Raw genomic sequence first — 16,520 nt, forward strand, 5'->3', positions numbered from 1 at the left:
GAGTATTACTCATCTGCTCGCTTCCTTATTTTTCTACAGCTGTTTGCTTGTATTGGGTACTTAGGAATACATCATCAATGGTGGACGTCCTTCTCAGTGTCGTTATAAAGCTTATGGACTATGATGTAATTTGGCTGCTTACCCTTTTTCAGGTTAGGTGCTGCAACATGATATTCTTTGGGAGAACTTCTGCATTTATTACTAAAAAGAGAAAGGGAGCCAGGGAAGCCAGAGGCAGATCAGTTTCATGTGTCATAGTAAGCATTTAAACAGTTCATGTATTTAAAAGGTAGGTTGCAAAACAGAAGCATAATCAACAAACTAGAATTGTAATTAAATTTGATGTAAACAAGGGCAGGAATTACCTCAAAGAGACCGTGACAAGAAGAGGCACATAAAACTAGTAGATGTAGTCAGCAAATGAAGATGAGGTGGTAGTAGTAATAGAAGCAGTAGTAGTACTAGATGTAGTAATAATAAAAGACATGGTAGTAGTAGTAGACACAGTAGTAATAGTAGACATAGTAGCAGTAGTAGCTGTTGTAGCAGTAGTACTAGTATTAATAGTAGCATACATAGCACTAATAGTAGATGTAGTAGCAATAGTAGTAACTTTAGTAGGGCTAATAGTAGTAGACATTTATTTCTCTTTAAGGCCACTGACTTTTTTTCTGATTTTAATTAATAGTTTTCTTCTGATTTAATTAATAGTTCTCTTCTGATTTTAATTAATAGTTCTTTTTCCCAACTACCATAAATAAAAGTGTCCTTATAAACAGACAGTCCTGCTCATGTTGGCTACCATATTCTATTTCAACAAACTATTCTATATAACAACTTAGAGATTTTCTTGATTTTCCAGCTATGACTAGAACTTAGTCCAGCCCACTCCATTCACCTTCACTCCACTCCCCTACCCTAACCCCATTCCCACCCACCCCCACTTTCCTTAAACTTATACTTTAATAGACTGCTCCCACTACATCATCATCCAGTCAGCCACTCTACACCCACATCCAAGCCTCACATAACAGAACATTTAAAGGCACCCTCTGCTCCAAGCAATCTCTCAAACATCCCTATCAATATATTTCTAACCTATCACATATTCTATTTCATTTACTCTACAAAATGTCCAACACCATACAGCTAACACTTTTTATTTTCTTTCTTACCATTTTTTACTCATACTAACTCAATTCACCTCCCTCCACTATGTAAAATGCTCACTAACACCAATATCTCCTACTCTAATTACATCACAACCCAATATGACAAGTTTCTCAAACAAGTCATCCACAATATTCAGTTGTAGCAACATATCAACTAAAAAATTCAAACTTCTGTCCATCAATAACAATCTCAAACTAATTCCCAGCACTTTAGACAAGCCCTTTACTAAATCCTGTTACTTTAAAATTATAAATCATCAGGCCATTGGTAAATAATTCTTGGAAGAAAGTTATATCTTTGTTGGACACTCTGCAGTAATCAATATTAGATCTCTGATAACTGATCTGTTAATTCTATATTTAATAGCATACAGTGTATATAATTGAAAGTTAGGCTATTGTAAATATTCAAATCCAAAATAAGAGCACTGGACAGCCGTTGACCCAAAAAAAGAGAGGAGAGCATTTCTTTTGACAACACTGTTCAACCTATTGGTGAGGCACAGGCCGACACCTATGCTAAAAACTTGAACAAACTAAATGAACTGTTGTACAAATTTAAAGTTTTAAGCGTGGATAATGCTTATTGTAATGATTGTTTACGTAAGAAAGTTGTACCAAAAGGACTAAGGGTATATAGATACCCGAATAATGTGATAGAAGGTTCAGACTTTCATAAGGATTTGTTAAGAATTTTTGATAATTGTGGTTTTGACATTTTGCATGCAATAATTAAACAAAACAATATGACCATGGTTAATTTGAATGAAATGATTAACAGAATTGACAACTGTTTATTAAATGACCCGATGTTCACTGTTTAAAAAGAAAAAAAATAAGTATTTTGATATATGAAAGCAAATTGATGACAGAATCAATGTCATTATTAATAGGAAAAAACGTAAAATGTTAAGGGATGTATCTGAATATGAACACAACACACATTACCCCAGACCCAGGAGTTTTACAGATCATGCTAACTGTGATCAAGATTTGTTTAGGAGTAGAAACACTGAGGGGAACAATAACTCTAGTTACTATCAGAGGAATATGCAGGTAGAGGTTAACAAAGATAGAGACAATGGTCCTGGGGATACTGCTGACCCTTTAGGGTACCCACCTCCTCGTCATTCTGACAGGTTGATGAACAAAACAACCTACCATCGGGGGAACTGGAATGGGTGGAACAACAGAGGGGGTTATCAGAAATATTGATTGATGAACACTTATACAAGGATGTGATGGATGTATCAAACTTAGAATCTGATGGAATACTATCTAATGGTACCATGCTTACTTTTAATGGGTACACCATTTTTAATTATAGTAATTTGGACATTACAAAATAATTTTTTAGCTTATTTATAAAAGGTTGTAAATTTGTACCAAGAAAGAAATGTGACATTAGCAAAGTATTAAGTGACCGTAAAATGTTTGTCCGGAAGAAAAACATGGAACTAATATTTAAACCAACTAGTGGGGGTGAGGGTTCTTTGAAGAGAAAGAGTACATGGAACCCTCCACTATACCCACAGTTAAAGAATTTTGAGTATCTGGTAGAAAATAGACTCAGAAAGGAGTTGGCAAATAACAAGGTTTGGTCTAATTTATCTAAAGAGGAACATTATGTTTTAAACACACTGAAAGAAAATAAGTTTGTAAGGGTTATGAAGCCAGACAAGGGAGGGGGCACTGTTATTATGGATTCCATTATATATGAAAGCAAAATGATGGGGCTCTTGCAGGATGAGGACAAATATTCTAAGGTTTCAATGAACAAAATTAACATTGCTAGTAGGAAATTGTTTTATTATTTTAAATGACCAATTATTGGAGGGTACTACTGATATTGACACTTTTATTTTTTTATACAACAGGGTACCTAGAGTACCTAGTATTTTCGGTATTCCTAAGACCCACAAAAGTATACTTGACCCACCAATGAGACCAGTAGTGGCAGCTAGTCAATCTGCCACTGCAGCAATAACTAAATATTTAGATGTAAAGTTGAAAGAATTTTCCTTGAATTCCAAGAATACACTTAAGGACTCTTGGGATTTCCTTAGGAAGATTAGAAATGATTTGTACTCTGACCAAGTCATGTTTGCAACAATTGATGTAGTGGATCTGTTCACATCCATCCCTCATGTTGAAGGGTTGGAATTTTTAACAGTGGGTCTTAGGAAGTACGAGAAGTTCAACAATATGGATATTTACTTGATTAATACCCTGATGGAAGTAGTACTAAAGAATAATTTCCTTTATTTTGAAGGAGAGTTTTATCGTCAAGAAATAGGAGTGGCAATGGGTGCAATGTGTGCACCCACCTATGTAAACCTGGTGCTTGCATGGTGGGAACATTATTATATATTTCATTCCATAAACAAGGAAAATTGGGTTTTATATTGTCAATTTCTGGATGATATTTGGATTTTTTGGACAGGAGGGATGGATAAGTTTGTTGAATTTATGCAATACATTGCTTCCACTACCAAGTTTTTGAAATTCACCTATAAATGTGGATTTGATTCTATTGATTACTTAGATGTGAAAATTACTAAAGACAAAGAGAATAAAATGTTCAAATCAGAGGTTTTTAGAAAAGACACTTATTGCAATTCATTCCTTCACTTCAATAGCGCACATCCATTTGCCCAAAAGAAGAGTATTGTTAAAGGTCAGCTTGTTAGGGGCAGCAGGATGACCTCAGATGATTCAGATTTCTCAAAGGAAGTGAATGTTTTGGAGAATATGTTTCTGGAAAGGGGCTATCCTGCTCACATGATTAGGCAAATTATTGAGGAAGTGATTTTACACAGGCATGATAGATTTGCACCTATACTAGGTATTGAAGAGGCTAAAATAGGTGATGAAGTGACTACAAGGAAGAATATTGGGTACAGAAATGTTTTCATGCTTGATTATAATGGGGACAATAATGAAATTACAGCATCTCTTAAGGATGAATGGGGGAGATTTAGTGCCCTATCGGATTTGGACCTCCATTTCGATGTACCTATCAGATTTGTTTATAGGAAAGGAAGAAATATAAAAAATATTTTAGAAAGCAATGGTGGAGGTAAAAAGAAAGTTAAAAGAGTAGGAACTTACAAATGTGGAGGGTGTCCACAATGTCCCCATATACTTAACAAACCAGAGGTGTACATTACCTGTCGTAATAAAAATATTTTAGCAACTGTTTATAGTAATTGTGAAACAAAAGGGGTAGTGTACCTTGTGACATGTGAGAACTGTGAATGTTTTTATGTGGGGAAAACTGAGAGGTGTTTAAGGCGTAAGATTTATGAACATCTGTATGATATTAAAAAGGGTAATGCAAATAACACATTATTTAAACACAGTGAGGTTAGTGGATGCACATTATTTAAATTCTTTGTCATAGAAGTGGTCCAAAAGGATGGCAGAGGGGGGCCATGGGAAACACAATTGGGATACCATGAGGTTTACTGGCAGTTGATTCTAGAAGCCAACAAGTGGCCTGGTTTTAATGATATGATATCCCTGGCACCAATCTTAAAGTTACGGGCTGCCAAATTATAGACGCTATGCCTAACTACACTCTATGTTTCCTTGGGGATGTTTTTTCACATACTTTTAAAAATGTTTTCATACCACTTTATATATACTAGGTACCATATATCCACACATTTACTTATTTATTTATTTATTTATTTATTTATATTTTTATATATATTTTTATAGTGTTGTTTCTCTATTTCTTAACAGGACTTGTTAACAAGATTTTAAAGTTTTTAAGTAAGAATTGATAATGTTTTAAGGTATCCATCAGATTTTTATTACTTTACATTTTTCATGATAGACCTGCATTTGTTTATTTATATCTCAATACACATTGATACACATTAAAATGCCATATTACATTGGCATTTTAATAGGCTTGTAGATCTGAGCATGTCATTTATTTGCTTGATTAAGTTATAGATAGAAGTTTATTATTTATCACAGGTTCATTTATGGTGCATTTTGCATCTTAGTTACACATAAATTATACTGTATACATATATTTTATATTTATTTATACTTGTTTATGTGTTACTAAACAATGTTAATTGGCTTACTATGAGATTAATTGCATGCAATCAATGTAATTGTAGACCTTATTTAAGGTTGGAATTGTGTTTTGGTTTGTATTCTGAGGAAGTTGCGGACAAAAACGTACTGTTTGAGTCTTCAGCGTTAAAGTTTTTATTTTTGTTTTACTGTGTTACGAATAAATTATTTTTTGGGTCAACGGCTGTCCAGTGCTCTTATTTTGGTTTTGCAGTTTTGGTTTGGGCACTTTTCCTTTTTTGCTTTCATTGTCTATTGTAAATATTGTATATAGTTCTTTAAAATTATATTTACAAATATGTAAATGCTATTTTATTTGAAAATAAACATTTTTTGAGGAAAAAAATTATAAATCATCTCCTATTATTATCTCAAAGTGGTGATATTCACCCAAACCCTGGCCCTTCCCCCTCCCCAATATAAAACATACCCCATTTTCTTCCTCAAACACAACTACAAACACTTGAAAGTTTGTTATAATAACAATCAATATAAGGAGTATCTGTAACAAAATTACAGAATTTCATGCCTGGCTCTGTCAATACATCCCTGATATAGCAGCTGTCACAGAAACTTGGATAAAGCCACATATATCAGACAATGATATAGTTCCAAGTGGTTGCAATATACTTTGAGAAGACAGACACAAAAAAGGGGGCAGTGTAGCTGGAATCTATCACAATTCTTTAATCATTACATCCTTCCCCCAACCTGTTCCAAACTTCAGCAACATGGAAATTCTGTTAACATCATTACAAATAAACAGTAGTAAGAACTTATGCATAGCAGCAGTATATATTCCCCAGGCCAAAATATCTCTACTCTTGAAGATTTTTTTATCTGGTGTAGATCAGAGTGTAGTATGTGTGCACTATGTCTTTAAGAAGCATTCAAGGCTGTGCATGCACGTATAAATTCCAGACAAGTGCAACCCCTAGTGTAATTTTGAAAAAGCAGCCACTATGTAAGCAGGTATGATCACAAAAGTTAGTTTGTATATAACTTACTTAGTCATAGTCAAATAAGCTTTACAGTAATGTGTTTGGATAGAATACATCTGCCTAACCAGAACCCAGGAAGACTCATTTATTCATGTACCAACAAGAAAACAACATGGTGTCAGAACCGGGATAGAAAAGTACGAAACATTTGCAGCCATGAGATGTAAATGTGAGAGCGAAGGTGAAACTAAGATAAAACAGTGCAAACATAACCTGAAGGAATTAAAGGTAATGAAAAGCAACACAAATGATTTACTCAATGTAAAAGAGGCAAGAAAAGGCATTACAAGGGCATAAACCACATTATCAGGCAAGTGGAAAGCTCAAAACGTTTGTTAATTAAAGAAAATGTTTAAGATAAAAGTGTTTGATGAAATGAGCATGTTAAAGTATAAAATGAGCAGGCTTAAGGCAAGAGTGTATTTAAGGCCTAACTGGGCATGTGAAGAGTAAAACAAACACAAAGAAAGTACGCTGGGCATAAAGAAAAAAAAGGGCACAGTAGAAAAGAAATAAAGCAAAGTGACTGCTATTTTGGGCAAAGTGCTGTGTTTGGGCATTAGTACGACTTCATTTGGTATCAAAACAGTAATTAAAGTAATTCAAAGTATCTCAAGGTATGTAAAAGTGCTTACAGTGTGTGCTTTTTACTGTGCATGTATTTCAAAGAGTTCACTGTGTGTGTGTAAAGTGCAACCATCTCATGTAACTCAGTTGAAGCATGGTTTGAAGAAAAGTTCTTGTGCTGGGTGTGGCTGTTCGCAAAGTGCCGCCATTACAGAGTGCTTCTTGTACTGTAAACGGTTGCCTGGCAAGATGCCGCCATTTTGGGAACATTTCAGTGTATTGCACCTAGTCATTTACAAAGTGCACATACCTCAAAAGACATTGTGTTTGGGCAACCTTAATCTGATTATTCGCATTGTACAATTTCTTAACAAGTTTCTTTATTAAAGAAAGTGTTTCTTACAAAAGATTACAAGAGTATTACAGTGTTCATGAATTGCTCAGTTGCATTACAGAGTTCTTGAATGTTTCTCAAAGTGACAACTTTAATAAGTGATAATGCATAACAGTTCTATGCCTGGCCTTTATTGATAAACTTCCAAGCAATTACTTTAGCATTTTAGCCTTTACCAATTCCGAAAGCCAATGATTTTATCATTTCTGCCTTTACTAATCAAAAATTTAATAAAAGCATCACAAAGTCTGAAAAAGTATTATGTTAAGCCTTTACTTATCGAAAATTTCATAATAGCTGTGCAAAGTCTGAGAAGGTGTTCCATTAAGCTCCGTAAAGCAGTAAATACGTTGAAATGCTATTCTACTGAGTTTCATAAAGCATCGAGAAAGCTAAAAGGTTATTTTGCAAAGTACGATAAAGCATCAAGAAACTTAAAAAGTTATTTTGTAAAGAACAGTGAGGCATTAAGACATTTGAAAAGGTATTTTGCAAAGTTCAAAAAGCATTGAGAAACCAGAGAGGTTTATTTCGCAAGGTCCAGTTAACTGAAAGCACAAGGTGGTTATTCATTTGCACAATACCAATAAGCACAAAGAAAGAATGTGCAGAGATAAAGTAGAAGAGCATTAGCCAAGCTGAGTGTTCTTGCCAATTACTTATGCATATATATATATATATAGAGAGAGATATATATATATATATATATATATATATATATATATATATATATATATATATATATGTGTGTGTGTGTGTGTGTGTGTGTGTGTGTGTATCTGTACGTATTTGCAAGACTCTTCGCTAGTATATGTTAATATGGCAGACAGATGTCAAAAACCACAACCACTTGTGATAGACCAGAATATTGCAAAAAACGGAGGATATGTCAGCAGGAGTACAATATTTTTATACAAGCAGCTTATGCAGAGAGAGATGCACACATAAGAGCATTTATTTTGCTAACTCTAGCAGGATCTGAAGCTATAGAAAGAGAGTGATCATTTGTATATGCACCAGCAGTATATGAAGGCAAGGGTGCAGACCACCATATTGTTGTGCAAGCTGAGTTCAGAGAAGACCCAGAGTGTTTAAAGCATAAGTTCAGGGAAATGTGCAACCCCCAGATGAACATTAAATTAGAGAGGCATTTGTTTTACACAAGAAATCAAAAGTCATGGGAAACATTTGCAGCTTATAAAAATGACTTGAGGAACAAGGCCAAAACATGTCAGTTTGGTGACTTGACAGATGAGCTAATAAAGGATAGACTTGTATGTGGTATTAATAGTGCTGCAGTGAAGACAATTTTGCTTTGTGACAGTGATTTGACATTAAACAAAGCAACAGAGATTTGTCAGATCCACGAGGTAACAGAAAGGCACATGAACATGCTTACAAATGACAAAAGCATGGTTTCAGTAAGCTCCAGAGCAAACGTAAACAGTATGCAATACATGGGAAGTAGAAACAGGTCTAAGCAAAGGGCAACTGCAAGAATTCTAAAGAAGGTGTTGAGTTTTCCAGAAGGTTCTAGGAGAAGTGCAAGCTCCACACCATCTCACTGCCATACAAGCGTGAGTCAGTAAATCCCAAGTCTAGCTTTATTGCTAACTGTCAAAATTGTGGTGCATACCATGAGTCTAAAAGAGAGAAGTATCTAGCATATGGTCAGCAGTGGCATAAGTGTAAGAAATGGAACTACTTTCAAAAGTTTTGCAAGTCAAGTGACACATTTGTAAAGAAAGGACACACAAGAAAATAAGTTGATTAAGTAGAGCAAAAACAATCAGCTTTCTACGTGGATGGTGTATCTTTACTCGGAGAAAGAGTTGACGCAATAAACTTATACTGATGAGGAGTGAAGTGTTTTGCACAGTTCGGATCAATGGGAAATCCACAGAGCTCATAGTAGACACTGGATCAAAGTGCAATGTTATATCAGCAGATACATTTGGAAAAGTGATAACCAATGAACTACTCAATGTAACCAGCAGTGCGAGACTTGTGTATGGAAGTGAAGAAATTCAGACCAAAGGTTCAGTAATACGTCCATGTTATTTGGCTGAGAACTGTTACAACTTATTATTCTATGTAGTCTGATGACCAGTGCAATCTTTACTAGGTCTCAAAGATAGTTTGAGAATGAATCTGCTTTCTTTTGCTAAAGAAGTTCATTATATGAGTGCAGTTCCAAGTAAAAATGTTTTCAGAAACCATCTTTTTAGAGTATGCTGATGTTTTCGATGATAAGTTGGGCAAGCTTCCAGTTATTCTCAAAGTCACTCCAGTGGTCAGACCAGCAAGAAGACTTCCAACAGCTATACAAGATAAAAATCAAAGCTCAGTTGGATAAGATGGTGCAGAAAATTGTAATTTGTCCAGTCACAGAACTAACTGAATGGGTGTCGTCCATGGTAGCTGCTCACAAGAAAGGCTCAGATGAAATCAGAATATTCATTGACTCTACAGATTTGAACAAAGCATTAAAGAGGCCATATCATCTAATGTGCACAGTTGAGGAAGTTGCAGCTCTAATACCAAATGCCACTGCATTTTCTGTTTTGGATGCAAAGAGTTCATTTTGGCAAGTGATACTTGATTGCAAATCCTCATTTCTAATTACTTTTAGTACCCCAGTTGCAGATACAGATTTCTAAGGATGCCATTTGGAATAAATTCTACAAATGAAGTCTTTCAGTGTGCAATGGAACAACTATTTTCAGGTTATCCTTGTGCCATAATAGTAGACGATCTATTAGTTGGAGGCAGTGGTGAAGCAGACCATGACAGAAACCTCAAGAAAGTTCTAGATAGGGCACGTGAAGTAAGATTGAAGCTCAGTCCTCTGAAGTGCAAATTCAGACTTCCAGAAGTAACCTACATAGGACATTGGTTTACAAGTACAGCACCAGATAATGTGCAGAGTTTACAATGTTTTCTGAGCATGGTCAACTATCTGGGCAACATGAAAACATGTTGTATGGTCATCATTACAACATCATCAGAAGATGTTTAATGACCTTAAAAAGAAAATCGTGACCCTCCCCCACGTTAAGGTACTATGATGTGAATAATCCAGTTGTCCTATCCTGTGATGCTTCTAATTTTGGTCTTGATGCAGTTATTCTACAAGAGAGCAGACCAGTAGCCTATGCATCTAGGACAGTTACTCAAACTGAGATGCATTATGCTTAAATTAAGAAAGAGCTTCTAGCAATAGTTTTTGTATGTTCCAAGTTTCACGATTATATTTATGGTCGAGCTATTCAAACTGAAACTGATCATCAGCCTCTAGTTACTATTCTAAAGAAACCTATGCATTCTGCTCTGGCAAGATTACAAAGAATGATGCTCAAATTGCAAAAGTAAAATTTCAAAATGGTCAACACTAAAGGTAAGTTGATTTATCTGGCTGATACTTTATCCAGATCACCTAGAAGTGCAACAGAACAACTTGATGCTGAAAATTTTGACTTTGATGTAATGTCAGTGCATACTTTTTCCACCACTAGACTTGAAGAGTGGAGAGATCATACTATGACTGATCCAGTTTCACAAAAGCTCAATCACTACATCATTGTTGGATGGCCATCAAAACAATCAAGTGTATCACCTAAGGTGCAATCATATTTTCCCAGTAGAGATGAATTGTTGATGGAAGATGGTATTACTTCAAAGGTCCCACAATTGTTGTTCCTCCTTCATTACAACATGAATATATCCAGATTTGGCATCATGGACACCCAGGTTTATTATCCACTAAGAGAATGGCCAGATAACTAGCATTCTAGCCTTGATTATCAAAAGACATTAATAGTGTTCTTTCTTCTTGTTCAATATGCAATAGTACCAGAGCACATTTGCAAAAGGAACCACTTCAGCAAAATCCAGTACCTGAACTACCTTGGTCAGCTGTTGCAACTGATCTCGTTGAATGGAATAATCAACACTATTTGGTTTTGGTTGACTCTTACTCAAACTGATTTAGGATTCATCTGCTACCAAACTTAACTTCAACAGCTGTTATCACTAAGCTTAAATGTCATTTTTCAGTTCATGGTAGTCCTCACAAACTTTATTCTGCCAATGGTATTCAATTTACTAGCCCATTGTTTCAGAAATTTACAAGAGAATGGGACTTTGCACATGTCACTAGTAGTCCTGAATATCCTCAATCCAATGGTCTAGCCGAACATACAGTCCAGTGTGCAAAGCAATTATTTGAAAAGTCAAAGCATGACAATACCGATGTATTTTTGAATTTAGTTAATTTCAGAAACATACCTCGTGATGATATTCTTGGCTCACCTGCTCAAGACTACTTTCCAGACAAACTAGAACTACGCTATCTATTTCATCAAATTTGTTGAAGCCTAACTCTAAGAACAATAAAACCATCACAACTCAATTGTTGAAGAAGCATAATATCCAGAAACCTAGTTATGACAAGTCAAGCAGATTACTTCGTTCTTTGAGAGAAGGAGAGAATGTACGAATCCAGACAACAAAAGATTTTGATCAAATAGGACAGTTAACAGGCATCTGTGCCGAGCCAAGATCTTATTGGGTAAGCTCTGAGGGTGTAGAATATAGGAGGAATCGCAGACATCTTCTTCCTGTACCATAATCATCACCATTGCAATCACAACATTGTATCTGTGATGAAGACTCTAAATCAAAGACTGAGCAAGATATTGTTTCCAGACCAGTATGTGTTGAAAAGTCTGATTCTGTTCTTGAGAGTAATTTGAATATTCAACAGGTCAACCATTTTACAGAGACTATTCCAGTAGCTAAAACTGATTCCCAATTTTATGTCACATGATATGGATGTGTTTCTAAGTCTAGTGTGAAATACACAGCAATGTGGACTTGATTTTATATACATGTGTACTTAATATTGTATAATGCGTCTCTAGATTATTTGTGATTTCTGCATGTTAAATATCAAATGAAAAATTGCATGATCTATTTCTCAAAGAAGGAGGATGTAGATCACAGTGTAACGTGTATGTGCTATGTCTTTAAGAAGCATGTAAGGCTGTACATGCACGTATAAATTCCCGACATGTCCAATCCCTATTGCCATTTTGTAGAAGCAGGTAGTGAGTGAAACTCAACTAACTTCAACCAAACAGTTTTCAACAATGCCCTAAATGCTCATAATTGGACCCCACCAAAAACCTTACCAGTATATGAACCAGTAAACCATTTTAATAAGATCTTCCTTTATACCCAAAATACTTCAGCCCCCCTTTGATACAAAAGGACAAAACTTACTCATGCTCCCTGGCTTACAAAACCAACTAAACAAATGTTCCAATCAAGAGACCAAGCTTGGAAAGAATGGCATAAAAACAAAAATCAAGCTAATGAAATTAATTTCAAATAGCTTCATAATAAAGCAAAGAAACTAGTTAAAAATAACAAAAAGAACTACTTTTCACAGCAACTATCTAGTTCAAGAAATAACCCAAAATATTCCTGGAAATCAGTTTCTTCACTCCTTAATCCTGGGAGAACACAAAACCCTTCACCTTTTCCAGGCAAAGACCAGAATAAATAGCACATATTTTCAACTGCCACTTCATAGCTAGCATTCTTAAACATGCCAGAGAACCCCCATCCAAAAACAATGATCCTCCGACAAGATAACCACCTCAAACTCAGCTCTTAATGGCTCCAGCATACTCCCCTCACTTCACAGTGATATCACCAATAACACCCCAACAATTCCAACATTCTCCCTAAAACCAGTCCCCACCTTTCTAGTACTTAAATTGCTGAATAAACTAAGACCTTTCTCCTTATTTGTGGATAACCTCCCCTCAGAATATCTGAAACGTGGTGATAAATCAATAGCCTATCGCATTAGTATTGTAATTAATAGATCCATCTCAGAATCCTCAGTCCATCAAATGTGGAAAAAAATCCATCACAATAGCATTGCACAAAGGTGGAAATACAAATGACTTAACTACTGACCCATTTCTATTCTCTCTCCATTATCTAAAATATTGGAAAAGTGTATACAAAGTCAACTGCTGAAAGACCTCCGTGACAAACTCCTTGCCTCTAGCTAACATGGTTTTCATCCTACACACAGTAATACTGCAGCCCTATTTTCATTTAGTGATGCTGTGAACAAGGCTCTGGTCACTGGTCTGTTAATAACATTACTTTTATTAGACCTGTCCAAAGCTTTTGACACAGTATCACATACTAAACTAACACAACAATTTGCAACCATAGGATGCTCCCAACATTCCCATACCTGATTCTCCAACTACCTGAATAACAGAAAACAATTGGTCATATGGCAAAACTATCTGGTTACATAGTTAGCAAAACAGGTATCCCTCAGGGGTCTATTCTTGCTCCTTTGTTTTTCAATGTGTTCATAAATAATCTTCACCATTTCTCCCTTCAAAGTTCACTTATCCAAAATGCTGATGATTCTGATTATTCTACTATCCTCTTCCAATAACTTCTCAGATCTCCTAAAAATAACACAAAAGGCCTTTACAAGAATAGAAAATCAGCTAAATGAAGCACAACTTATACTAAATACCAAAACATCTAAACTACTATTATTTTTATCTAAACCACCTCCACATGACTTTAAGATCTATTTCCATAATAGGACTGAAATTTAAGTCAGCAAAATTACTAGGCATTACCATTGATGATAAACTATCTTTTGAACAACATATTCTAAGCACAATAAACAATGCACATTTTAAACTAGGCAAACTCTACAGACATAAGCTCTATGTGGATAAACCCACAAAAATAAAACTGGCAAATAATTTCCTATTCACTTCCCTCCTCTATGGTTCTCACATTTTTACTAACCTTCATGCATCTATATGTAACAAACTACAATCATGTTATTATAAAATTTAAAAATTTGCCTCTGGACTGCCAAACCAAACATACTGCTGTCAGGCCATTAAGAAACTGAAATGGCTTGAATTCCCCCACCACCTTCATTACAGCCAACTAACTCTGGCTCATAAACTAATATACAACCCAGATAATTGCCCTTCACTTCATTCTATCCTAGAATTATACATCCCCACCAGAAATATTTAGTCTACTAACAAACAGCTCCTAAATGTTTCCAAACCTAATAAAAAGGCTGGACAAGTCCTGTACTGACACTCCATATTTAAACTATACAATGCCCTATCCCCTATGTTACACAACTGGTTTCTTTAAAAAAATGTCAAACTCACTTTAAAAATCACTTCCTCAACAAACCAATTTGCCCCTGTGCACAAAACTATTGACCACCATGAACTAAGTCTAAGACATGCACAGTAGTATGACCCCTATCAATTTTAAGACATTTTTAAATCCTTTGAATGTGATTTGACTTTATATCTGTTAAGGTATGACATTATTTTCTCTCTTAATTTCACTATCAGGCTGAAACTGCCTATGCATTGATATGCATCAAAATTCTTATCAAAGAAGGTATCGACTATCTTTCCTCTATATTTTAAGTGCAACTACAATAATTCATGTGTACTATCAGCACCAACTAGATTGTGTAAAACTTTGTATCCTATGTATTACTAATCTCCAGAAATGTGTGTATGTGGTAGAACTGTATAACTTTATAGTGTATTTATTTCTAATCTGTATAAAATTGTGTAAATAAAATTGGTTACTGTCCTTTCTGTAAATATAATATTGTCTTAAAATATTTATCTTGATTTGTAAATGGAGCTTTTCTCCTCAGGCTTCTATGAAAATGGGTTTTCTGACCCAGTGGACTTTCCTGGTTAACAAATGACAAGAAATAAATAAGTAGCAGTAGTAGTAATAATAGACATAGTAGTAGTAGTACTAGAACTAGTAGTAATAGTAGTAGTAGCTGATCTAATTGTTAGTAGGAATAGTAGTTGTACTAGTAGTAGTTGGTCAGCTGGAATTCATGGATGTGTAGAGGATGCAGTAAGAACAGAAACTAATTTGCAAACAAATGTATACTGGAATATAGGGAAAATGGTGCAATAATGATAGATACACCAGAACATTATTTTTTTTTTAAATGAAGATTTAATTTATTTTTTTTTTTAAATGAAGATTTCCTTTATTGTATCATTTGGATCTTTTTTCCTTTAACTCAAGCTGCTTTGGCAGACAGTTCAAAGCAAAGATGATGTGATTCAGAAATCCACTGTAATCTCCTATATCTTGATACATAGTTGCAATACAGTTGTATTCAGATATAGTTTGCATATAGTCCATGAGCCTTTGCCTAATGCATGCATTATGCATGATATGTTAACATAGTTGTATCCTAATGTGCACTCAGAGTGTACTTTGACACTATATTGAGGTATAGTATATGTACACACTGTGCAAGCAGTCACCACCACAGCTGAAACAAATATTACATATAGGCAATATGTAACTATAACATCAATAAAATAATATTTATTAGTAATTTAAGATTATGTATGCTGCTTCATGTGGGAAGGTATTTATAGCCTTTATTATTAGTTTTAGTCTTTTCGTGTATGTTTGGTATAAGAAGGTTTCAACAATTGTTTTTTAAATATAATCACACTGCTCTGTCAATATGTATGAAAGGCTAATGTTAAAAATAAGACTATTAAGACAGAATAGGTAAAGTGTATCTGCAATGCTGTTATACTGACAACATGCTAACATAATAAGTATCAGGGTAACACTTCAAAAATGGCCTGCTGTCTTCGCCAGTGCTAATATATTTATTTTAATGTCCATGAACATATGGTGATTCCATAGTATACTTGAACTGTATGTGGAAGGTACACCATACTTACAGTTGTGTATCCCTAACCTGAGAATACATAGTGCTTAGATAGTTGCTATTATAAGAACATTATTATAGAACTATGACAAAGACTTATGGGTAATATACAAATTAAGCATGATGACACCCATGCTCTGTGTACCAATAGAAAACAAATTATTTTCTCAGTGTATCACAGTTAGGATATATCCTCTTTGTACTTCCTGATTTTTGGTCACATTAAATAATTACAACTTATTGCAGTACTGCTTCCCATAAACCACAACACAACATCCAGCAATGTAAGCAGAGCACAGCTGTTGTACATACCTGTAGGAGTCATGCACTAGTGGCAACTTCATACATCTAACTGCAACACTATAAATACGCCAGAAACGGAGTACAACACTGTAGCTTAGAATGCACATGAAAATGTATTAAACCCATAAAACATTTAATTGACATTTTTAAACAAGAAGTGATACAGTACATTCACAAAGGAG

At 34.9% G+C, this 16,520-nt stretch overlaps 1 protein-coding gene across 1 annotated transcript in view; it reads left to right on the forward strand.

The window, feature by feature from the left end:
• MYO16 (myosin XVI) overlaps positions 1-16,520 on the forward strand; it is a 2,679,924-nt gene that overhangs the window by 2,574,474 nt on the left and 88,930 nt on the right. The window lies entirely within an intron of this gene.

The sequence above is a fragment of the Protopterus annectens genome, chromosome 5.part0, assembly GCF_019279795.1.
Source record: "Protopterus annectens isolate FY-2018-M chromosome 5.part0, PAN1.0, whole genome shotgun sequence".
NCBI lineage: Eukaryota > Metazoa > Chordata > Ceratodontiformes > Protopteridae > Protopterus > Protopterus annectens.